This window comes from Symphalangus syndactylus, chromosome 3 (assembly GCF_028878055.3).
Source record: "Symphalangus syndactylus isolate Jambi chromosome 3, NHGRI_mSymSyn1-v2.1_pri, whole genome shotgun sequence".
Classification (NCBI taxonomy): Eukaryota; Metazoa; Chordata; class Mammalia; order Primates; family Hylobatidae; genus Symphalangus; species Symphalangus syndactylus.
This window is the reverse complement of record NC_072425.2, coordinates 120863420-120888924: the sequence shown is the minus strand read 5'-3', so window position 1 is coordinate 120888924 and position 25505 is coordinate 120863420.

Sequence of the window (25505 nt, the reverse complement as noted above, 5' to 3'; positions counted from 1 at the left end):
AAAAAAAAGAAACAGTTTCTGATGAGCTGTGAGTAAATGAAATGCATAATGCCAAGATCAGCTAGGAAGTGTATTTATTCTGAGTGGGACATTGAAAGTGAATTTCTGATCCCTCATCTTCTTAAGAAGCACTTTATTATTCACACTGAATGGGCTCATCTCTCTACTGCCCAATGCAGTACAAGGTGACACATTTTAGACAGCCTTGGGAGAACAGGGGTAGGCAGAGAGAACTCTGATCCCCACCCCGGTGCTCTTGGGTAAGGCAGAACCATGACAGAGGTTTGAATTGCAGTTTGATGCCAGAGGCCTTTATTCTTTAGAGCTCCATTCCACTCATCCACTGCCTTTCATGACATCTTTTACCCACATGCTATTCAGTCCTTTCCTACAGTGACACTGCTCAGGACTGGCTACCACCCAGACCTGGCTACACTCAGAGAAAAGATTGGGGTAGAGACAGCAGAGCAGATACAGAGGAGACAACAATTCACTTCATGTCAGGAAAAAGGACATTTCAAAACCTAACCATGGGTTAAGTACTCAATTTCCAGACTCTCTGAAGGTGTCATTGCTCCCAATTGAAAACTCACTCTTTACACTTTATTGACAGTCTTTTTTGAATCACATCAGGCAGGGGACTTGGAAAGGGGTTATTTACAGTGACATACAGTTTAAGTAATATTCTTTTGATTTAGCCTGACAGTCCATGATTTTAAGACATGGTTTGATGCAATTTAAAAATCTAAATAATTGATTCAGTTGAGTAGAAAGGTCAAATCATAAATCTGGAAACATGAGAAAATATTAGCATTCATTGCTATTCTAAAATTTTTATTCTTCCTACTCATATGGATACTTGCAAATCAACTATGCTGTGGGTTTATGTAGTTACCATTCCTATTACAATAATGCAGAGGGTGACTATAATTCTATTATAGTCAATCTGAAAATAAAGCAAGAAAAAGCACGCTATCAGAAAGAAATAGATTCAAAGGAAGCCAGCAATAGTAGAGAAAAATACTCAGCTATTTCCCCCTTGTCTCTTCTTCTAACCTGTCTCAATTCTAGGAAGGAGAAAATCATGACTCCTATGATTCTATGTTGTTCTTTGGGCCTGAAGAGTCCCAGAAGGAAAGAAAAGAATAGGGAGTTGTAAGATTTCATATATATATATATATATATATACACACACACACACACACACACATACACATATGATTTTAAAATATGACATCATATATGATTTTAAACTATATATGCACATATACATATACATTTTGTATATACATATGTATATATGTACATATGTGTATGTATAAATAGATGTATGTTTAGCTAATTGTTTATTACTGGACTTGTTCAACAGTAGACTGGAAGTATTAGTGAGGATGCTAATTTGACATAAATGCAGAGGTTCAGCCAGAGATTGTAACCAGTAAGTTGAAAGTGATTGGAAATTCAGAGGGACATCTTTTCTCCATATTGTATCGCTGTTCCTTGTTGGACATCTGCTTAATACTTCTATTATTTGCTGATCAGCTTACATAAAAGAAGGTTGATGTACCAGCACTTCCAAGGTTATTAATTGCATCACAAAAAACAGTCTAGACTGAGACTGTGGTAGCTTCATTCCAATTCTCTGTTATGGAGGAGTGCACTCTGATTGGCCCAGTTTGCTGCAGGTGTTCAATCAACAGCAGTTGGATGGGGAGTCATGTTGTATTCACCTAGCTGCCTGGGAGTTCTGCTTAGGTGGGATGATTTCTAGATAAATTGAGCAATTCTCAGCCCTTGGGCTGAAAGAACACCCCCAAATTATCCCCTACACTGAATAAACACTTGGCAAGAATGTGGAAATCAAGCATCAGATATGATTTTCAACTAAACAGACTTCCAGGTCTTCTCTAATGCCATAATTCCACAACTGACAAGAAAAGATGAAGAGAATCCTAGAGGAGTGGCAGTACTGGATTGTGCCTACCTTAGTGACATTTGGAAGATTAATTAGACATTTTGGTAAGAGCTTTGAAGACGAAAAGGGCTGAAAACAGCATTAAGTCTTTACTACCAAGTCCTAGGAAAGTAGGTTAGGAGATGAATTAGCATCAAGGCTGTAATGTTGTAATGACATTCACTGAAAAATTGACTACACACTGTGTTTTACAGGATATCTTTCACCTCAAAGAAGACTTATATGAGGCCCAAGAAACTGGAGTTTGGAAAGGAGAAGAAGCTAAGACTTTAGGTTTACCAAATAGCCTTAAGATCCATTCAACATATAATCAATCTTTCACAGATTGCGGGTTTGAACCTGGATCAATTCCTGTAGATGATCTTTTCCTCCTTCCTCATTTTACAGATTAGAGACTTAAAGCCTAGAGAGGTAATAGCATAACTGGTCCTATTATTTGGGTCTCCTAATTCCCATTTCAGTCACAGAAAGCAGAGAATATTTCTCTACGTGGTGTGATTTGTGATTTGGGAGATTCTGGGAAGCCTTTTCTCAGCAACTTGAAAATATTTTCTGTACTAGCCTATTACGCTAGGAACCACACCAATTCTAATTCCTAATATTCTATTAAGCACTGCTTCTACAGATGTTCCTCTTTTAAGAAGAAAGCATTGCAAAGGCAGGTAATAAATTAATTTGGTAGTCCATTATTATGTTTATTGGAATAACAAAGGAAATAGATTTAGCAATCCAATGAATAAAAGACTGAATTTCAGTTCTACCACTAACAAGCTGTGGGACTTTTTGCAGGTTTTTTCAATCTGGGAGTGTCAGGTTTACCATTCGAAAAAGTGGAGAAAATAGCAGTATCAATTTCATAGGGTAGATAGGATTAAACAAAATAATGCATTAAAGCCAAACTTAGCCCCATAATAAGCACTGAGTAAATAACATGTAAATGGTAAGCACTGATTAAATAGTAGGTACTATCATCATCATCCTCTTTTTCTACCACAAATTTTATTGAAGCAATTTCTTCTCAGTGGAAGGATAAACTTGCAGTAACAGGAGAAGGAAAGTAAGTACAGGAAGGGAGATTTGCAATACCAAAAGAGAAATATTTCATACTTCCTAGTTTATAAGATAATTGGTCTGGCTTATGTTAACCAAATCAAAACTCTTATAAGCACCCATGAATTAAAAAAAAAAAAAAAAGAAAAGAAAAGCAAAAATTAAAAAAAAAGAAAACTTGTAAATTTGTTTAATTTCCTTATAGACCCTGGATATGAGACCTCGGTCAGAAGGATAGCTTGCAAAAACTTTCTCCCATTCTGTAGGTTGTCTGTTTACTCTGATGATAGTTTCTTTTGCTGTGCAGAAGTTGTTTCATTTAATTAGATCCCATTTGTCAATTTTTGCTTTTGTTGTAATTGCTTTTGATGTTTTTGTCATGAAATTTTTGCCCATGCCTATGTCCTGAATGGTATTGTCTAGATTTTCTTCTGGGGTTTTTATAGTTTTAGGTTTTACATTTATATCTTTAATACATCTTTAGTTAATTTTTGTGTAAGATGTAAAAAAGGGGTCCAGTTCCAATTTTCTGCATATGGCTAGCTGGTTCTCCCAGCACAATTTATTAAACAGGAATCCTTTCCCCATTGCTTGTTTTTGTCAGGTTTGTCAAAGATCAGATAGTTGTAGATGTGAGGTCCTATGTCTGAGGTCTCTATTCTGTTCCATTGGTTTGTGTGTCTGTATTTGTACTAGTACCATGTTGTTTTGGTTACTGTAGCTTTGTAGCATAGTTTGAAGTCAGGTAGTGTGATACCTCCAGCTTTGTTCTTTTTGCTTAGGATTGTTTTGGCTATACAGACTCTTTTTCATTCCATATGAACTTTAAAATAGTTTTTTCTACTTCTGTGAAGAATGTCAATGGTAGTTCGATGGGAATAGCATTGAATCTGTAAATTACTTTGGGCAGTACGGCCATTTTCATGGTATTGATTCTTCCTATCCATGAGCATGGAATGTTTTTCCATTTGTTTGTGTCCTCTCTTATTTCCTTGAGCAGTGGTTTGCAATTCTCCTTGAAGAGGTCTTTCGCTTCCCTTGTTAGCTGTATTCCTAGGTATTTTATTCTCTTTATAGCAATTGCGAATGGGAGTTCATTTGTGATTTAGCTCTTTGCTTGTCTGTTAGTGTATAGAAATGCTTGAGATTTTTGCACTTTGATTTTGTATTCTGAGACTTTGCTGAAGTTGCTTATTAGCTTAAGAAACTTTTGGACTAAGATGATAGAGTTTTCTAGATATAGGATCATGTCATCTGCAAACAAAGGCAATTTGACTTCCTTACTTCCTATTTGAATACCCTGTATTTTTTTCCTGTGCCTGATTGCCCTGGCCAGAACTTCCAATACTATGTTGAGTAGGAGTGGTGAGAGAGGGCATCCTTCTCCTGTGCCGTTTTTCAAAGGGAATGTTTCCAGTTTTTGCCCATTCACTATAATATTGGCTTTGGGTTTGTCATAAATGGCAAAATAATAAATTTTGAGGTAGTTTCCTTCAATACCTAGTTTATTGAGAGTTTTTAACATGACAGGATGTTGAATTTTATTGAAGGCCTTTTCTGCATCTATTGAGATAAACATGTGGTTTTTGTCTTTAGTTCTGTTTATGTAATAAATTACATGTATTGATTTGCATATGTTGAAACAATCTTGCATCCTGGGGATGAAACAGACTTGATTGCGGTGGATAAGCTTTTTGATGTGCTGCTGGATTTGATTTCCCAGTGTTTTATTGAGGATTTTTGCATCGATGTTCATCAGGGATATTGGCCTGGGGTTTTCTTTTTTTGTTGTATCCCTGTCAGGTTTTGGTATTAGGATGATGCTGGCCTCATAAAATGAGTTAGGGAATTGTCCCTCCTTTTCTACAGTTGAGAATAGTTTCAGAAGAACTGTTACCAGCTCCTCTTTGTACTTCTGGTGGAATTTACCTGTAAATCCCTCTGGTCTTGAACTTTTTTGTTCAAGACTACCTCGTTTTCAGAACTCATTATTGGTCTATTCAAGGATTCAGCTTCTTCCTGGTTCAGTCTTGGGAGGGTGTATGTGTTCAGGAATTTATGCATTTCTTCTAGATTTTCTAGTATATTTGCGTAGAGCTGTTTATAGTATTCTCTAATGGTTGTTTATATTTCTGTGGGGTCAGTGGTTATATCCCCTTTATCTTTTTTTTATTGTGTCTATGTGATTCCTCACTCTTTTCTTCTTTATTAGTCTAGCTAGAGGTCTAGTTTATTAATTTTTTTCAAAAAAACAGCTCCTGGATTCATAGATTTTTTGAAGGAATTTTTTATCAATATCTCCTTTAGTTCAGCTCTGATCTTGGTTATTTCTTGTCTTCTGCTAGCTTTGGGGTTTGTTTGCTCTTGGTTCTCTAGTTATTTTAGTTGTGATGTTAAGATGTTGATTTGAGATCTTTCTAGCTTTTTGATGTGGGCATTTAATGCTATAAATTTCCCTAATAATACTGCTTTAGCTGCATCCCAGAGATTCTGGTATGTTGCCCCATTAAAAAGTGGGGCAGGCTGGGTGCAGTGGCTCACTCCTGTAATCCCAGCACTTTGGGAGGCCGAGGTGGGTGGATCATGAGGTCAGGAGATCGAGACCATCCTGGCTAACATGGTGAAACTCCATCTCTACTAAAAATACAAAAAATTAGCCAGGAGTGGTGGCAGATGCCTGTAGTCCCAGCTATTCAGGAGGCTGAGGCAGGAGAATGGCATGAACCAGGGAGATGGAGCTTGCAGTGAGCTGAGATTGTGCCATTGCACTCCAGCCTGGGCGACAGAGCGAGACTCTGTCTCAAAAAAAAAAAAGGGGGGGGGGGTGAGGGCAAAAAACCTGCACAGACCCTTCTCAAAAGAAGACATTTATATGGCCAACACACATATGAAAGAAAGCTCAACATCACTTATCATTAGATAAATGCAAATTAAAGCCACAGTGAGATACCATCTCATGCCAGTCATAATGGCAATTATTAAAACGTCAAGAAAAAACAGATGCTGACAAAGCTGCAGAGAGATAGATAGGCTTTTACACCATTGGTGGGAATGTAAATTAGTTCAACCACTATGTAAGACAGTGTAGTGATACCTCAAAGACCTAGAACCAGAAATATCACTTGACCCAAGAATACCATTACTGGGTATATACCCAAAGAAATATAAATCATTCTATTATAAATATACATGCATGTATATGTTCATTGCAGCACTATTCACAATAGAAAAGACATGGAATCAACCCAAATGCCCATCAATGATAGACTTGATAAAGAAAATGTGTTACATATACACCATGTGATACTATGCAGCCATAAAAAGGAAAAATGTTGTGTCCTTTGCAGGAATATGGATGGAGCTGGAAATCATTATCCTCAGCAAACTAACGCACGAACAGAAAACCAAACACTGCATGTTCTTGCTTATAAGTGGGAGCTGAACAATGAGAACTCATGGACACAGGGAAGGGAACAATACACACTGGGGCCTGTTGGAGGGGGTTGGGGAAGGGAGAGCATTGGGAAAAATAGCTTGTGTATAATGGGAGACCATAAGTGGTGTCTACGGAAGGGGATGTCATGTTTAAGAAAGATAATCTTGGCAAAGGAAATTTACTTTTATGAATTTCATTCATAAAAGGGCAGGTTTAATTTACTCTATAGAAGCCAAAATGCTTTGTCAGGCAGCTACTCTAAGATGAGATAGTCAAGTGGTTGGAACATCCAGTAGAGAAAACCTTTACCCATGTATCGTGTCATCAATGAAACTGAAGTTTTACATTAGGCGAATCTGTGGCATGGTGAAAAGTATACTGGACTAGGAGGAGGAATCTGAGTTGAAGTCCTAGCTCTGCCATTTATTCCCTATGTAACTGGGATTAAGTCACTTAAACTTTCTGGGTCTCAGATTTCTTAGCTAGAAAATGAAGATAAAACTTGTCCTATAACACTTAGCTATTGTGTGTAAATGAAATAATCATGTGAATATACTTGAAAAGTGGTACATAAATGAAGATGTGTGTATATGCTCTGATTTCTAGCTCATTACCCTATCAGATAAATCACATAGCCCTTCATTTGGTTTTCCAAGGATCCTCTGGTCAACAAAAGGTTTACTGAGAGATAAAGACTAATTCTTTCCTTTGTAAGATTTACAAAATTGTCCCAAAGCATTTCTTAGCAAAAAAGAGATGGTAGTTAGTTCACTATTCACTGTAAATTCTCTTGATTTCTATAGAGTGGCCATATTTTACCCATTTTCCTTCTATTCCTCTCACCTTGGAATCTTCTATAATACCAAGGATTGTTCTAACCACGTGACTCAAATAGGATCTGCTATAAGGATTGAACAGGTGAGTGTATGTGACAAAAACTAGGTCTCAGAATTGTTCTCTGCAGTATGTCAAATTTGAACCAAGGAGCAGGAGTTCCTTCCTTTAGATGGCATTTGCTGTTGCTGGAGCATTATGAAAATAGTGGTCTACAATAGATAAAATGCAGCCAACATACAGAGCGAATCAAATGCAGTTGATGGAAAAAGCTTCTGCAGTGGTGCCTAGAACCACACTCAACTAAAGCCATATTCATCCTCCCTTTCCTGTGATTTGATTTACAAATGTATACATTCTTCTAGCCTTAATCTCATTGATGTTAATTTCCACCATTTACAAATTTTTAAAAAGTCCATCATACATTATGAGTTGTATTTTATTTTAGTGGACACTTACTTGCTGTTGTATTTTGAGCAAGTATGGTAATTTTAAAACATGGCTCCAAAATATTTTGACATTCCTTTCATCAAAAGATAGTTTTTATGTCCCTTTCCCTGAAGTCTTGGTGGGCTTCTAATTACTTCAACCAATAGAGTATGGAGGAAGTGATGCTATGTAATTCCTGATGCTGCTCAGAAGGGTCAGGTCATATCTACTTGATCTTGTGCAACACTTTATCTGGAGAAGCCGGCCATCATATAAGAAGTTGGGCTATCTTAAGACCACCATGCTAGAGAGGCTACATGTAGGTATTCTGGTCAACAGTCCCCTGTGAGGTCCCAGCTGACAGCCAGTCACATCTGCCAGTCATTAAGTGAACCATCTTGAAAGTCCAGCCCAGTCTAGACTTCCAAGGACTGAAGACCCAGTGGCTACTACCAACAAACAGACTATGAGTGAGAACTGCAAGTTCTTTTCCTGACCAAACACTCTCAGTGACATAGAAAAAAAGAAAAACAAAGTTCTTTAAAATCCCTAAGTTTGGAGGCAAATTCTTATGCAGAGTGACAAGTTACTTAAAAGCTTTGAGGATTTTGGAGATCATCTATAAAATTGAGGTAACATTCCTCTTTAAAGTCAATTTAAGAAATTAATGAGATGGAACCTGAAAGGTGCCTCACAGTGTATCTCTATATCACAGACTCTCAATAAATATCCCTCTCCTTACCTTCCTCCCAGTGAGATTATCTAAATAAAAGGGATTTTATAGACTGTAGGAAGTTTTTCCAATGTTTATTATTGTCCTCCTGGACCCATTGTCCAAAAAATATATTCCCAGAAAACCCAGTCAGTCACTGGTCTGAGGCATACTCAGAAGCTTTCTCTTATTGTTGGATCATATATCCACAGCCTTTCTTCAGTGTCCACCAGTTCTTAGTGACCATCATGTTTACACTAATGTTCTGTTTCTTTCTTCTGTAGGGAGTACTTAAAGACAGAGATGATGTTTTGCAAAATAATCATTTAGTTCTATAAGTAGATCAACAAGTCATAAATGCTTGTTGAAGTTCAAGGGTAGATATTTGAATTTTCCATGGTAGGAGTAAATCATGTACCTCATTAGAATCAAGAACATGGTTGTTTTGTTCCCTACATGCTATGTCTTCTTGTTCTACCAGTTGATGATAATTTTGTTTTGTTTTGTTTGTTTTTGTGTAAAGTGATGTCAAAAGAAGCTATCATGATTTCTCTTTGCTATCAAGTTAAAAGGAGAAGGATTCGAGGCTTCTGATGAGAAAATCACATCGGCCAGAGAAACTGACAGTAATCAGAACAACTCCTTTCTCATGTAAAAAAAGCCTTAGATTTTAAAAAGAAAAAGAAATGAGAAAGAATGTATATAAGTAGACAAAGATAATGAAACCTTTCTCAGCTCTCTCTAACTCATGGACATGTCAAGAAATTAAGAGACATTTCATGATGAGCTGGAGTATTAGGACTATATTTGCTGAATTTATTTTTTCATGGTTCAGTGATGAAACAGTAAATTTCACAAATAGATTTCAAGTTTGGTCAAGCATTTTGGCTTTTGAACATTAATCTCCTGAGCAGTGAGCTCTGTACACGCCTGGGAAGGTTCAACACAACAATGACATGTGACAGCCAAACATCCAAGCACTGAGCAATTTAGATCCTCATATCACCAAATGGGATTTGGTGGGTGGAGCAGAGGGGAGGACCTGAAGTTATTTTGCTGTTATTCTGTTACAGCTCTTTCTTCTCTGTGTTGATGCTGCCAAAAGCTATGCTGGCAGCACACTGGCTTTTCAGTGTTTATATTAACTCATCTTAATCAAGGAATCCTGACTTAACCTTATTCTTTCTCACAGACACAGTTCAATGCTGCAATGGAGCCTGTGGTGAGCACTGATTCAATAGGTGGTTTGCCTCCTTAGACACAGAATCATAGGGCTAGAAGGAGTGAAAACAACACTTTATCTCTACATTGGCTTCAGGGAGGGCAGTGCCCAAACCACCTCAAGTACAGAATAATTTACTCTCATTTAGAAGATCTCCAGACAGAGCTCGAATGGTTCCCTTGGCAACAAATTTTAGTTTTAACAATATTTGTAGCTTTATCCTTCCCTCCAGATAATGCCATAACTGTGTACTCTGGATTAAATGTTTTCTCCTTTTCTGCCCACAGTGCTTTTGAAGCCAAACATGATTTCACATATAGTGTTGGGTCATCATTAAGTCACCTTTCAGACCTGCCTCTAAATTAAGGAGTCCTCATCCTTTCCTTAACTTTTTCATGTGTTCTGACCTATGAGAATCTGTTATACGCATGTTTAATTTCTGTGGAATACCTCATCATACGACTTGAAATTCTGATTGACTAGAAGTGGTTTTTTTCCTGCATAAGTGCTACTTTATTTATGCCTCAGTAACAAACAACAACAATCACTTAATGGAAATGGTGGCAGGCAGAATTCTAAGATAGCTGCCAGATTCCTGCCACCCCTGGTGTGCATGCCTTGATAATTACTCTCCTTTGAGTGCAGGCAGACCTGTGTGTATGATACCACTGCTATGATTACATTGCTCATCAGGTGACTGTGAGCTAGCCAAAATGGAGAATATTCTGGTGGGTCTGACCTAGCCAGGTGAGCTCGTTTCTGAGACATAGAGATTGAAAGTGTGAGAGAGATTTGATGTGAGGGGGAATTATCTGTTGCTGGTTTTGAGTATAAAGGGGGCCACATAATAAAGACTTGAGAGTGGTCGCTAGTTGCTGAGATCTATCCCTAATTGAAGCTAGCAAGAAACAGTTCTACCAACAACTCCAAGGAATTTGGAAAGGAATCCTTCCCTAGTCAAGTCTCTAGAGGGGAATGCAGCTAACTGACACCTTGATTTCAGCCTCGTGAGATCCTGAACAGAGACATCAACCACTCAGTTGCCTGGACCTCTGACAGAAATGAAAGATAATAAGTGTCTGTTGTCTTAAGCCACTAAGTTTATGGAAATTTGTTACACAGCAATGAAAACCAATATAGGCCCCTATCCATGAGTTACATTGTAGTAAACACCTTTCCTACATTATAGGTATCTCATCTAATTCCTACAGCAACACTTGAGGTAATCACTATGTCCATTGTCAGAGCAAGAAAACTGAAGCTTGGCTTCATAAACAGAAGCAGCAAAGATTGATTCTTTAAATACTGTGAATTCCACTCTCACTTTATTTGAATTTGTGACAGTGAAATTCACAGTATTCTTTAAACATTTTACCCCCAAGCGATGCTCTTTCCTCTGAATTGCTTTGCCTGTCCTAATAATTTTATTTATACAGGCTGATGCTGGTGACTTGGGAATAGTATTTTTATCCAAACCATTTGGCTTCTTGTAGGTATGAGCCACTGAGGGAGCTATTTTCTATTTAATTGTGCTTTGGAAAAATCAAACGCAGCCTTGAGTTTTAACATTATTAAGCTTACACTTTTTCACAAAATAGAAATGGAATAAGATAGCTCTGTCCTCCCTTTTTTTAGAGCCAAAAAATGTAAGAATGGAATGTACTGGCTCACTGCTCCCACGGTGTCCTTACCAGCACAACTTACCCCATCCCTCCCTAGCCCACCCTTGAGGATACTTTCTTGCCACTGTCGGCTTACTCCTGCCTCCCAGACTGAGAAAAGAAAAGCCTCCTGGTTTGGAGCTCATAATCAAGTCAGCCTTGCTGCAGGGCTCATTTTAATCCAGTATCCTGGACCAGGTGAGTCTTTTTATTCATCTCTGCTTTTTATCCAGGTTTCATTTATCAGGTTACTAACTGGCCCCATCATGCATTCCTTCAGTAATTACTTTATTTTTAGCACTGCCAAGAAAGCAAGTCTTTTCCTACCAAAACACAGGATTTCCAGTGGGGTTAAATAAATGTGCCTATGTTCTCACTTGGGACAGCAAAAAGGGAAGGAGCGAAAATTGTGGAAAGAATTGAAGACAGAGGGTAGAGGGTAGGGTGCCAAGTGTGGGGGAAAACTGAATTATGAATATGAAGGAAAAATGAAAAATAATATTAAACTGAAATGGAGAGAAATAACATAAGTGAGAATAGAAAAACATAAAACAACCTTCCCCAAAACAAAGGATAAAGAAAAAAGAATTCAGGGGAAGCTGTAAATATCTAGGACATAGCAGCAAGGGCCTGGGAATACTTACAGTGTTTGAAGTTCTGAGCTTTATTTCTCTGCAGTGAGGATCTTAAAGATGCTTAAACATATGAGTAAGCAACAAAGTAACATGACCCTTCAGCTATGGGAAAGGGGTCCCGATCCAGGATCCAGACCCCAAAAGAAGGTTCTTGGATCTCTCACAAGGAAAAGTTCAGGGCAAGTCCATAGAGTAAAGTGAAAGCAAGTTTCTTAAGGAAGTAAAGGAATAAAAGAATGGCTACTCCATAGACAGCATCCACGAGGGCTGCTGGTTGCCCTTTTTTATGGTTATTTCTTGATGATATGCTAAACAAGGGATGGATTATTCATGCCCTTCCTTTTTAGGCCATATAGGGTAACTTGCCATGGCATTTGTAAATGTCATGACGCTGGTGGGAGTGTAGCAGTGAGGACGACCAGAGGACACTTTCCTTGCCATCTTGGTTTTGGTGGGTTTTAGCCATCTCCTTCACTGCAACCTGTTTTATCAGCAAGGTCTTTATGACTTTTATCTTGTGCCGACCTCCTAGCTCATCCTGTGACTTAGAATGCCTTAACCATCTGGGAATGCAGCCCAGTAGGTTTCAGCCGTATTTAACCAGCTTCTGTTCAAGACGGAGTTGCTCTGGTTCAAACGCCTCTGACACTTTTCAGAGATTATCGTCAATTCAGGAGTCAAATCATTAGAGACTTTGAAAAAAATCAGATGAGGGTAATAAAACTTATGATAATATAATATTGACATTTTAACACTATGTATAAATATTGTTCTAAGCACTTTAACTAATTTAATCCTGAAAAACATCCTCTATAGTTATTACTATTTTTATGCCTATTTTACAGATGAGGAAGCTGAAGCTTTGAGAATTTAATTTGCTCAAGGGGAGGCCGGGACAAGAAATACTGAAGAGGCCGATGTGGCAGGAATGTAGGAAACAAGTCAATGATGGAAGATAAATATGGAGACGTGATGGAGGCAAAATTCTGAAGGGTCTTAGAGCCCATTATAAGACATTTGGTTTTTATGGTTAGTGAGAAGGAAAACCATTGGGGGTGGTTGGGCAGAAGAGTAATATGACTTGACTTATATTAAAAAAATAATTTGGTGGCTAAGTTGAGAATATATGTAAGCAGGAGTAGGGGTTGGGGGTGAGGGTTTGGGGCTGTTTATGTCGAGGGTGGATCCAGGCAGACTAGGCAGGAAGGCATTGCAATAATCCAGGCAAAGGGAGAGGGTGTCTTGGTCACTAAACTGATGCCAGATATGAATTAGCTATGCTAGAAGGTAGTGAGACATGGTACATAAAATCCTACACATTTATTGCAACTGTATGTAGTCCTTAATTACAATTTACTACATATGGACTAATCTAGGTGAATGCTTTCTAGGTACTCTTTAGTAAATTCATAGTCAACTCATAATAATGAATATGGTGGTCATTTTTTACAAAGCAACTTCCTGTGCATTAGTTTGAAAACAATCCAATAAGGTATATGTGGCAAATACTACTCCTGCAATTTAACATGAAAAACCAGACTTGGTGAACTTAGAGCTTGGCTTGCCAGTATAACATGAACTGTACGTCCTTTCTCCACTGAACTCAACTTCCTAACTAAGCGTGTGCCAAGGGGCATTTCAAGATAAAAATGAAAAAAGAGGCTACACCTTCCAGGATAAAGACTTTGGTCTGAAAGCAACATGTGCATTAAAAGTTCAACTTTGATAAAAGTTACAAATCACTATACAGAAGACCTATTAAATGAAATAGACCCCAAATAAACACAACAAAGGCTTTTCTTTTGTAAGATGATTTTAAGTTAAAATACTGAATGACCTTTTGAGAAAGTGTTCAGAATATTTCCTCTGCTCACTGCAGCTGCAAGAAGCAGCACAAACATCCACATCCTGTTAGCTTTGATTTCCAGCTCATGGAAACCCAACCTGTCAGTTTTTCTCTTTTTTCTCAATACATAGTGACATTAACTCAGCCTTTTCTTCAGAAGTTTTCTCTTCTTGGCTGTTAAATAGATTATCACCTCTCTAACGACAAGGCCAAGAGTCAGGTGAGGCACTCATCTTGAGCACAAAATTTAAGGGAGAAAAACTCAATGATCAAGATAATATTTTAATGTGATTTTTAAAACATCAAAATCCATAGAAAAATATCACAGGCTGGGCATGCTTGCTCCTGCCTGTAATCCCAGCACTTTGGGAGGCTGAGGTGGGCAGATCACTTTAGATCAGGAGTTCAAGACCAGCCTGGCCAACATGGCAAAACCCCCATATTTAATAAATATACAAAAATTAGCTGGGTGTGGTGGCATGCACCTGTAATCCCAGCTACTCTAGAGGCTGAGGCAAGAGAATGGCTTGAACCTGAGAGGTGGAGGTTGCAGTGAGCTGAAATCAGGTCACTGCACTCCAGCCTGGGTGACAGACTGAAACTGTGTCTTGAAAGAAGTGAAAGAAAGAAAGAAAGAGAAAGAAAGAGAGAGAAAGAGAAAGAAAGAATGAAAGAAAGAAAGAGAAAGAAAGAGAGAGAGAAAGAAAGTAAGAAAGAAAGAAAAAGAGAGAGAAAGAAGGAGGGAGGGAGGGAGGAAGGGAGGAAGGAGTCACAATTTTAAAGACAGTGTCAGGGTTACTGAATAACCTTTTGCCTCAAGTTCCAATAGGGCTGAGTACAACACTGGAAAGTGATATTTCCTTCTGATGTTTTATGTTTCAATATTCTTTCTGCATGTATATTCAATAGAGGCTATATGTAGTTTATCTCGGGTGAGGCTGAAATATAGAGAATAAGAATGGAGATAGGGCAAATCTTGTGTCTTGTAGAATATATTGGACACTCCATGTTTTTCCTTTAATATGTTACAATTCTCTAAGGCATCACAAAATGTAACCTGTCATCATCTTGATCTCTATTACACAGAGCAAACACCAAGCAGGCATGACCACGTCCTGCACTGGTAGTTGAGATGCTGCAATGCAGCATATTAAAAAATATTGCTGGCTTGTATGGCACCACTTTGCTTATGCTCTGAATGCTGGAAGTAAATGCTGACTATTGGAGATAATAGTAATATGACTTTTGAATAAGCAAGGCACAAACAGCAATTATACAGTTAACACAAGCTATGACCATCAAGCAATTGTTATACTTAGCACAATTGCTTGAACCATTAATTAGAGTACAGCATTTCCTCTTGAGATAATGCTGATTAAAATGTACATAGACTCTTCTGGAAGATAACTTCAGGGTTGATGTGAAAACAGCAAAGAGAGATTTCAAATAAATATGTTTGCAACAAAGGATATTTTTGTACAGAGGGGAATGCTTGTCTCCCTGCCCTGTTGAGAGCTGAGTATCACAGAGTCATTTTGTGGTTGGCTGGGCAAGTTTTCCAGAAAGATAAAAGAGATGAAGAATGAGGACAGGAGTCAACTAAATTCTTAGTAGCTAACAAACAATTTTCTTTGGAGTTGACTTTCTCTTTAATCTTTTGTAATTGCAGATACATAATTCAATGTGCTTTTATAAAATATACATGCCATTTTCCCTGTAAACAGGTATGAAAGCTGACCTCAGCAATTAGCAAAATCCTCATACACACTGATTTAACCAACCCAGTGTGCATCCAGAAACCCCTGCAGCATGAGTTTGCTGGGCCTTTTGGGTCTCTAAATACTCATTACACATTACAACTAGCTAGGACTCTTTTGGGGGACCAATGGAGGCGCTTTGCTGAGCTGCTCCCTGATATTGTAAAATGCAAAAAGTGAGTAAGCAGTCACAGTGCACTCTGCTTTCTTATAGTATAGGGCCTCGCCCTTCAAACTGTCATCTGAGGACCAGCAGTACCAACATCCCCATAGAGCTTGTTAGAACTGCAGACTTGCAGGCCCTACTCTAGATCTATTGCATCACAATTTGCATTTTAACTAGATCTCCATGTAATTATTATGCACATTATAGTTCAAGAAGTACTGGCCTAAGAACATTTTGCTCACAAATCTGGGCTTAGAAAGCCATCCTTGTGACTGGAGGAAAACATCAAAAGAGTAACATGATGATCTGCAACTGGAAACAAATGCAAAGCAGGTGTGAGCTATTAGAAATGCAGCAGGCCTTCAGCTCGGCAAGGAGTTTACAAGGCTGTATAGTTAATGCGTAGGTAACTTAGTAAATAGGAGACTTTGTTGTAGATAAAATTATTGTTAGGTATTTGGAAATTATGAGGAATAATATATATAATGCCCTAAGGGTGAGTAGGGGCGATTGCTGAAAGTCTCTTACAGACTGAGCAGGTAAGAAGAAAGGAGAAGCAACCATCTTCTGGTTTTTGTGTTTGTGGCTGCAGACTATGCCGTGCAAGGCTTGGTAAACTGGTCCCTGCTGCAGAGGATTTTATACAGAGCACGCTAGTGGCTCACAGGTAGTGTCTTACTGAATGTTGAATTTCCACACTTTTGACTGCATGAATCAGTAAATACTTGGGTTTATTTTGCCACATAGAGGTCTACATTGGTTTAATATAAGTAAATAGCAATAATGATAACAGTCACTGCCATTAATGGAGTGTCTCCTTGATACCAGACACTGTCTCAGATGACTTGAATTAACTCTTTAAACCCACATGGCCCTGGTCCAGAAAGGTGGTATTATTCATTTTTATAGATGAGGAAACTGAGACACGGGCACCACTACTTCAACCTTGGCCCCAAACCATGTTATTTGCCCTGAATAATTTGCTAGTTCTCCTGTTTCAGTATGCCAGTCTTCTCTATCCATTGGTCTATAGTTGGTTGCAATTCATCTTTGTCACCTGTTCCTGACACTGACCAATTACTGACCATATCTCCCAATTCTCTGCCATGTGATAACCTTTGGTTCTCCCAAATAAACTCTTTCCTTATCTCTACCCTATTGAAGCCAACCACCCCTCTCTCCACACAGAATATTTCACTGATTGCCTTGCCCGCCTCTCAAAGGCCCACTTCTTCTCTGTGGAATGATGCAGTTGCTAAGAAGAGCTGTTAATGTCATGACCTCAATGAATAAAAAAGACTTCCTTTTCTCCATGACCACTCAAGTAAAAAGCTTCTCTCTGAACTCCTGATAATTTTTCATCAGCAAAGGTGCACAGCCTTTTGGAAGTGAAATGATTACTAGTGAAGAAAAAGAAAGAACCTAACACTTATTTTACAGTAAGTAGCAAGTTGATCTCCATTAGGGTCAACCCTCTGGGGTGCCCTGGCCCTTCCCTTTATGTTCTGAGACAGATACATCCCTGAGAAAATTCTAGTCTCTTCTAATCCTGGAATAATTTAGGGAAGCAAGTCTTGAACTTCTTCCATCAAAGCCCAAGAAGTAACCATAAAAGATGTCTTAAGGGGTCTAGAAACACATCACCAAGGGGGTTGGATAAAAATGTGAAATTTGTTTAAAACCTGAAATGTTAACTTTTAAAAAGCATGCAAATTGTGACTACCCTTCCACAATGTCTTTGTTTTACTGCAAAAATAATGTAAATGTCTTTCAGATTAAATTATGAAAATATTTACCTCCAAATTTTGGTGTGAAGTTAAAACTCCTGGATAATGTGCTGTGTTTATTCTGTGGCTTTTTGTATCCCCAGCACACTGCCATGTATCTTGCTGAGTAGCCAAATATTAGGATATTATAGTACCCTGATGATTTTGCTAAATAATTATTATGCCAAACAAGACAGTAATTCAAAGAAGGACAAGTGTCTGAACTCTTGTTCTTTCAGAAAGCTTAAGAGTAGTAGTGAGTGCATCTGCTGCGTGACTCCTGCAATCTCAGCATCTGTTTCTAGTTAGAGAGCCAGCGAGTAAATTGAATCAGGGTCACTGAAGCAGGTGTTCTTGGTGAACTGCAGAGCCTCCCAGTGACCACTCTGCAGACAAAACTTCTTATAATAGCTTCCTTACCTGAATCTTTTGCGAAACATCAAATCACAAAGAGATCTTACTGTGAGTATCACTTAAATTTTTTTCCTGTCTTATGTAGCAAAGAAGGAAGTCACTGAGTCAGCTTAGATATGTGTATGTGTTCTAAAAAAACGAATGTATCAATGTGACTTTATGTGTTCTAAAAAAATGAATGTATCAATGTGACTTTTTTTTTTCCGAGATGGAGTTTTGCTCTGTCACCCAGGCTGGAATGCAGTGGCATGATCTCTGCTCACTGCAACCTCCACCTCCCGGGTTCAAGTGATTCTCCTGCCTCAGCTTCCTGAGTAGCCTGCCACCACACGTGGTTAATTTTGTATTTTTAGTAGAAATGGGTTTTCACAACATCATTCTCAGTAAACTATCGCAAGGACAAAAAACCAAACACCGCATGTTCTCACTCATAGGTGGGAATTGAACAATGAGAACACATGGACACAGGAAGGGGAACATCACACTCCGGGGTCTGTTGTGGGGTGGGGGGAGGGGGGAGGGACAGCATTAGGAGATATACCTAATGCTAAATGACGAGTTAATGGGTGCAGCAAAACAACATGGCACATGGATACATATGTAACAAACCTGTACATTGTGCACATGTACCCTAAAACCTAAAGTATAAAAAAAAAAAAAAAAAGAAATGTGTTTTCACCATGTTAGCCAGGCTGGTCTCAAATTTCTAACCTTCAGTGATCTGCCTGCCTTGGCCTCCCAAAGAGCTGGGATTACAGGCATGAGCCACTGCACCTGGCCCCACGTGACTTTAATATTTTACTGCGTATCTTCCTCGGCAAATAACTAAATCCTGTCATGTGGGAGGGAGTTTGGAAATAGTGCTTAGGAACCACCCACTATCTCATTTGTGAAGTCCATTGTCACTTGCGGGGGGTGGCCAGGCAATGACATCAACAGACTTATCTGGTTATGTCTTTGAGCCTTGGATCCTTGTAATTGTTTTGCTTGATAAAGCTATCTTTTGTTATAAAAGTCTTTGCCAAAAAAAATGTCTTTGGCTTAAGGCACTTAAATAATGCAAGCTTCAAAGTTAGTGAACAGATTATGAAAAATGTCTGAACAGTAATTTGGAAGGCAATTTGCACATATATTTCTATCTGGAAGAATAATAGTTTGTAAACGAAATACATCTTAGGCCATAATTATAAGTGTCAGAACATGAAAGGATTGGTGAATTGGAGAAACAGAAATTAAAAATAAAACTTAAAAAAATAAGTCAGAATATCTCAATGGTACAAAATAAATGAGACAATAGAAACATAGACATTTCCCTAATTCATAATGTAGTTCTTTGTTCTGGAGATTTGTTCATTATTATAAAAACTAGCTACATTTAATCGTTTTAATTGTTGTTATGAGAATACTTTTCTTCATTTATTTTAAATATATCCTACTAAAAAGAGAGTATATATAAAAACACATGTGCAATTTAGAAATAACTTTAAAATGAACACTTACATATTTTCCAACCAGCAAAAGGAAAAGAAACTTAATGGTGATCTTGTGTATTTGTGTCCAGATGCATTTTTCTCCCTTTACCTGGGGTAACAATCATTGCATATTTTGTGTTTATCAATTCTTTCGTTTAAAAATGCTTATCCATTTGTGTATTTATGCCTAAACAATAGATGGTTTCATTTTGCTTGTTTTGAGCTTTATTATATTTGTTTGTAGTCACCATGGATGTAACCTTTTATTCCACTCAAAATTAGCTTTCTAAGAATCATCCATGTTGGTGGATATAGCTCTGTGATATTCCATCATGGGATGCTACAAGTTATAACTCCAGTTATATATCTATTTTCCAATCAATGAATATTTACATTGATCCTAATTTTCATTATTATGCACAGTCTGGCAAGGAAGACTCATATATGACTCCTGGTACATGGGTACAAGGATTCTGTAGGCTATATACCTAATAGTGGAATTGTTGAGTCTTAGAGTATTCAAATGTTCAACCTGACATATTATCATGAAACTGTTCTCCAGAGTGGCTTTCCAATTTACTCTTCCACCAGAAATGTGTTCCTATTGATCTACATCTTCTCTAGAACATCTTATTTCAGGTAATTTAATTTTTTCATTGTTATGAAATGGTATCTCACTGTCTTATGCATTTCTCTGGTTAATGAGATTGGTCGTAAATTCATATGTTCATTGTGAAATGTCTATTCTTTTATTGCCCATTTCGTCTATTGGGATGGCTATCTTCTAACTGATTTTACTTAGTTCTAGTGGTTGTTTATGCATCCCGGAGACCGGTTCTTTATTAATCATAGGTGTGGCACTATGGTTCGCATTGTTACTCTCTTGCTATACTGTGATGAATACAAGCTTTTCATTTTCATGAAGTAGACTTATCAATCTTTTCTTTAGAAATTGTGTTTTAGATGTTGATTTAGAAACCCTTCTCTACAAACATTCTAATATTTTCTTTTAAAAGTTTTGAAGTTTTGACTTTTACATTTAAATTATTAATCAAATTAGAATTATCTTCCATATATATGTGAGTCCTCAATTCTTGCTCCATTAAACAATTTATCCTTCCTCGCATCAATATCTTCCCACCTTAATTGCTATTGGATTATAATAACTCTTGATATTTGGTGTGCCAAATTCCCCCAACATATTAATCCTTTTGGATATTCTATTCTCAGCCCTTTGTTTTTCCATATGAAACTCAGAATCATCAAGTTTATTTAAAATTCTACTAGGATTTTGATCAAAATTTTCCATAAAAAACTTTTCAGTTTGACATTGTTAGGACTGAGTTTTCTTATCCATGAATGTGAAATATCTGTATTATTTTATCTGCAAAGTAAAGATAAAAAATATCTTTATTATTGTTTAATGTTTTATGAAAAGTTAATAATTTTTTGTCTAGAGGTATCACACATCTTTTTTTAGATATATTCTAGGATACTTTTTAGTTTTGTTGCTTTTGTAAGTGTTGTCATGTTGGGAGTCTCTGAGAACTTCCTCAAGCTTGACGACCCACTAGAAGGACTCTCAGGACTTAGAAGTGGTTATATTGATGGTCACGGTTTATTATAACAAAAAGACACAGATCTCAATAAACAAAGAGAAAAGGCACATGGGGTGAAGTTCAGGAGAAATAAGACAGAAGCCTTCAGGTATTCCCCTCCCAGGAGTAAATATGCTAACTGAAGCCCACACAAAAAGAAATGATAAATGCAAAAAAAGAGCATAAAATACATATAAGACATAGTTCTTAAAATGGGTAACATGCATGTAATTGAAGTATCAGAAAGAATGGAGACAAAGAATAGGGGAAGAAGGAATATTTGAAGAGATAATAACCAAAAATTTTCTAAAACTAACCCACAAAATCAAGAAATTCTGAAGAAACTAGAAAAGATATATGCAAAATAAATCCCACTTTGGCTCATAGTGAACTGCTGAAAGCCAAGGACAAGGACCAATTATTTAAAGCACCCAGAAAAAAACAACATTGCTTTCATAATAGCAATAAAAGACTAATAACTGAATTTTCTACACAAATGATGGAAGCTGGAAGATATAAAGATCATAAGGATATATTCTATTCCTGGAATTGATGTGCCTTGGTCATAATGTCTTTTTTAAAATACAAAGTTGTAATCAGTTTCTAAATAGTTTAAGTTTCTTGTGTCTCATTGTTTGGAAAGTTCCCCCTTTTTTATACTCAGATCTGCATTAGCTATCGAGGCTAAAAATGACTGCTTTAAAAGAGTTAAGGAAAGTTTCCTCTTTGTTATACTTACAAAAAAGTTTATGTACAATTAAAATTTTATGATAACATTTGGTGTATTTCTTATCAAACTATTTGTATTTGGTGTTCTATTTATGAGGAGGCTTTTAAAATATTGATTTGACTTCTTTAGTAGTTGTAGGGCACTGACGTTTTCTGGTACTCTAACTGCAGCTCACGTAACTTATCTTATATTCTCATTATCATTTAGTTCTAAGTATTTTTTTACTTTCCATTATAATGTATTCTTTGACCTAGGAGGTATTTAGAAGTTTGCTTTTAAACTGTCAAATGTATGAAATTGTCTTAGTTTTCCTTTTATTACTAATAGCTACATTATTTTCCCTCTTGTGAGAGAAGGTAGTCTTTGGTACTTTTTGAAATGTTTAAAGACTTTTTGGCCTAGTATGTGATAAATTTGTGAAAGTGTTCCTTGCATGTCAAAAACAATTATCCAGAATTATCCAATAATTGGATAAATGTTCTTAATATGTTTATTAGGACATTCATATTCATCGTGTTTACAATTTCTATAACATTGCTAGTTTTCATCTGCTTTTCATGTCAATACCTGAGATAGGTCTGTTTAAATTTCTTACTATAATGGTAGATTTGTTACACTTTCATTGTAGTCTATCAATTTTTGCTTTATATATGCGGAATAAATGTTAATATGTGCCCATATAAGCTTAAACATTATAATTACTTTATCTTCTTGGAAAATTGTAATTTTCATCAATATGTGCTCACCCCCTTTTAATCTGGTAACTATTTTGACCTTAAAGTCTATGACCAGCAAGACAAGCTTTCTTTAGCTTAGGGTTTCAAGTTGTCTTCATTTATTTTGTGCTGCTATAACAGGATAGCACAGAATGTATAATTTTTTAAACAATTATTTTAGATTCAGTGGTATATGTGCAGGTATGTTATATAGGTAAATTGTGTGACACAGGGGTTTGGTATATACATTATTTCATCACCCATTTAATAAGCATAGTACCTGATAACTAGTTTCTTTACCTCCTCTCTCTTCCCACCATACATCCTCAAGCAGGCCCAGGTGTCTGTTGTTCCCTTCTTTGTGTCCATGTGTCTCAATGTTTAACTCCCGCTTATAACTCAGAACATGCAGTATTTTATTGTCTCTTCCTCTGTTAGTTCACATAGAATAATGGCCTCCAGATCCATCCATGCAGCTGCAAAGGACATGATCTCATTCTTTTTCTCTGCCTGTGTAGTATTCGATGGTGTGTATGTACCACATTTTCTGTATCCAGTCTACCATTGATGGGCATTTAGGTTGATTCTATGTCTTTGCTATTATGAGTGGTTCTGTGATGAACATATACATATAAGTGTCCTTATGGTATTAACAGAATGATTTATATTCCTTTGGGTATATACCCAATAATGGGATTTCTGGGTGGAAGAGTAATTCTGTTTTAAGCTCTCTGAAAAACTGCTGCCCCACTTTCCACAGTGGCTGAACTAGTTTATATTCCTACCGTCAGTGTATAAGCATTCCTTTTTCGCACAATCTTGCCAGCATCTGTTTTTTTTTTTTTTTTTTTTTTTGACTTTTTAATAATAACCATTCTGACTGGTGTGAGATTGTATCTCATTTTGGTTTTGATTTCCATTTCTGTGATTAATGATGTTGAACATTTTTATGTGCTTATTGGCCATGTATATATCTTCTTTTGAAAATGTTTGTTCATGTCCTTTGCCCACTTTTCAATGGGATTGTTTTTGCTTCTTCATTTAAGTTCCTTATAGATGCTGGATATTAGACCTTTGTAGAATATACAGTTTGCAAATATTTTCTTCCATTCTGTAGGTTGTCTGTTTACTCTATTGATAGTTTCCTTTGCTTGCAGAAGCTTTTTAGTTTAATTAGGTCCTATTTGTCAATTTTTGGTTTTGGTGCAATTTATTTTGGCATCTTTGTCATGAAATCTTTGCCAGGACCTCTATCCAGAATGGTATCTCCTGATTATCTTCCAGGGTTTATATAGTTTTGAGTTTTACATTTAAGTCTGTAATCCATCTTGAGTTGATTTTTATATATGGTGTAAGAAAGGGGTCAAGTTTTAATCTCTGCATATGGCTAGCCAGTTATCCCAGCACCATCTATTAAATAGAGACTCTAATATGGTTAGGCTTTGTGTCCCCACCCAAATCTTATTTTGAATTGTAATCCTCATAATCCCCACGTGTCAAGGGAGAGACCTGGTAGGAAGTGATTAGATTATGGGGGTGCTGTCCTCCATGCTGTTCTCATGATAGCAAGTGAGTTCTCATGAGATCTGATGGTTTTATAAGTGTCTGACAGTTCCTCCTTCACATACTCGCTTTCTTGCCTGCTGCCATGTAAGATGTGCCTCTTCTCTTTCCACCATGATTGTAAGTTTCCTGATACCTCCCCAGCCACGACGAACTGTGAGTCAATTAAACGTACTTTTTAAATAAATTATGCAGTCTTGGGTATGTCTTTATAGCAGTGTGAAAATGGACTGATACAGAATCTTTTCTCCATTACTTGTTTTGTCAACTTTGTCGAACATCAGAGGGTTGTGACATTATTTGTGGATCTGTGAAGATGAGGGGTGTGGCATTATTTGTGGACTCTCTATTCTATTTCATTGGTCTGTGTATTTGTTTTTGTACCAGTACCATGCTATTTCTGTTACTGTACCCCTGTGGTATAGTTTGAAGTCAGGTAATGTGATGCCTCCTGCTTTGTTCTTTTTGGTTAGGATTGCCTTCACTATTCAGGCTCTTTTTTGGTTCCATATGAATTTTAAAAGAGTTTTTTCTTTTCTTTTTTGTTTGTTTTTTTTTTTTTTTTTTTTGAGATGGAGTCTCACTCTGTCGCCCAGGCTGGAGTGCAGTGGTGCGATCTCGGCTCACTGCAAGCTCCGCCTCACGGGTTCACGCCATTCTCTTGCCTCAGCATCCCGAGTAGCTGGGACTACAGGCACCCGCCACCATGCCCAGCTGATTTTTTGATTTTTTTAGTAGAGACAGGGTTTCAGTGTGTTAGCCAGGATGGTCTCGATCTCCTGACCTCATGATCCGCCCACCTCGGCCTCCCAAAGTAAAAGTTTTTTCTATTTCTGTGAAGAGTGTCATTGGTAGTTTGATAGGAAGAGCATCATATCTATGAATTTCTTTGTGCAGTATGGCCATTTTAACAATATTGATTCTTCTTATCCTCATGAGCATGGAATGATTTTCCATTTGTTGGTGTCTTCTCTGATTACTTTGATAAGTGATTTGCAATTCTTGTTATACAGATCCTTTTGCCTCCTACTTAGCTTTATTCCTAGGTATTTTATTTTATTTGCGGCTATTGTGAATGGGATTGTGTTCTTAATTTGGCTCTCAGCTTGGATGTTGTTGGTGTATCGAAATGCTACTGATTTTTGTACATTGATTTTGTATCCTGAAACTTTGCTGAAGTTGTTTATCAGATTATGGAGCTTTTTGGCAGAGACCATGGGGGTTTTTAGGTATAAAATCATATTTTCTGCAAACAGGAATAGTTTCACTTCCTCTCGTCCTATTTGGATGCCTTTTTTATTTCTTCTCTTGCCTGAAGTTGTTTATCAGATCAAGGAACTTTTGGGCAGAGAACACAGGGTTTTCTAGGTGACTCATACTGTCTGCAAACAAGGATAGTTTGAGCTCCTCTCTTTCTATTTGGATGCCTTTTTAAATTTCTTCTCTTTCCTGGTTGCCAGGACTTCTAGTTCTATATTGAATAGGAGTGGTGAGAAAGGCATCTTTGTGCCTTTCTTGTTCAG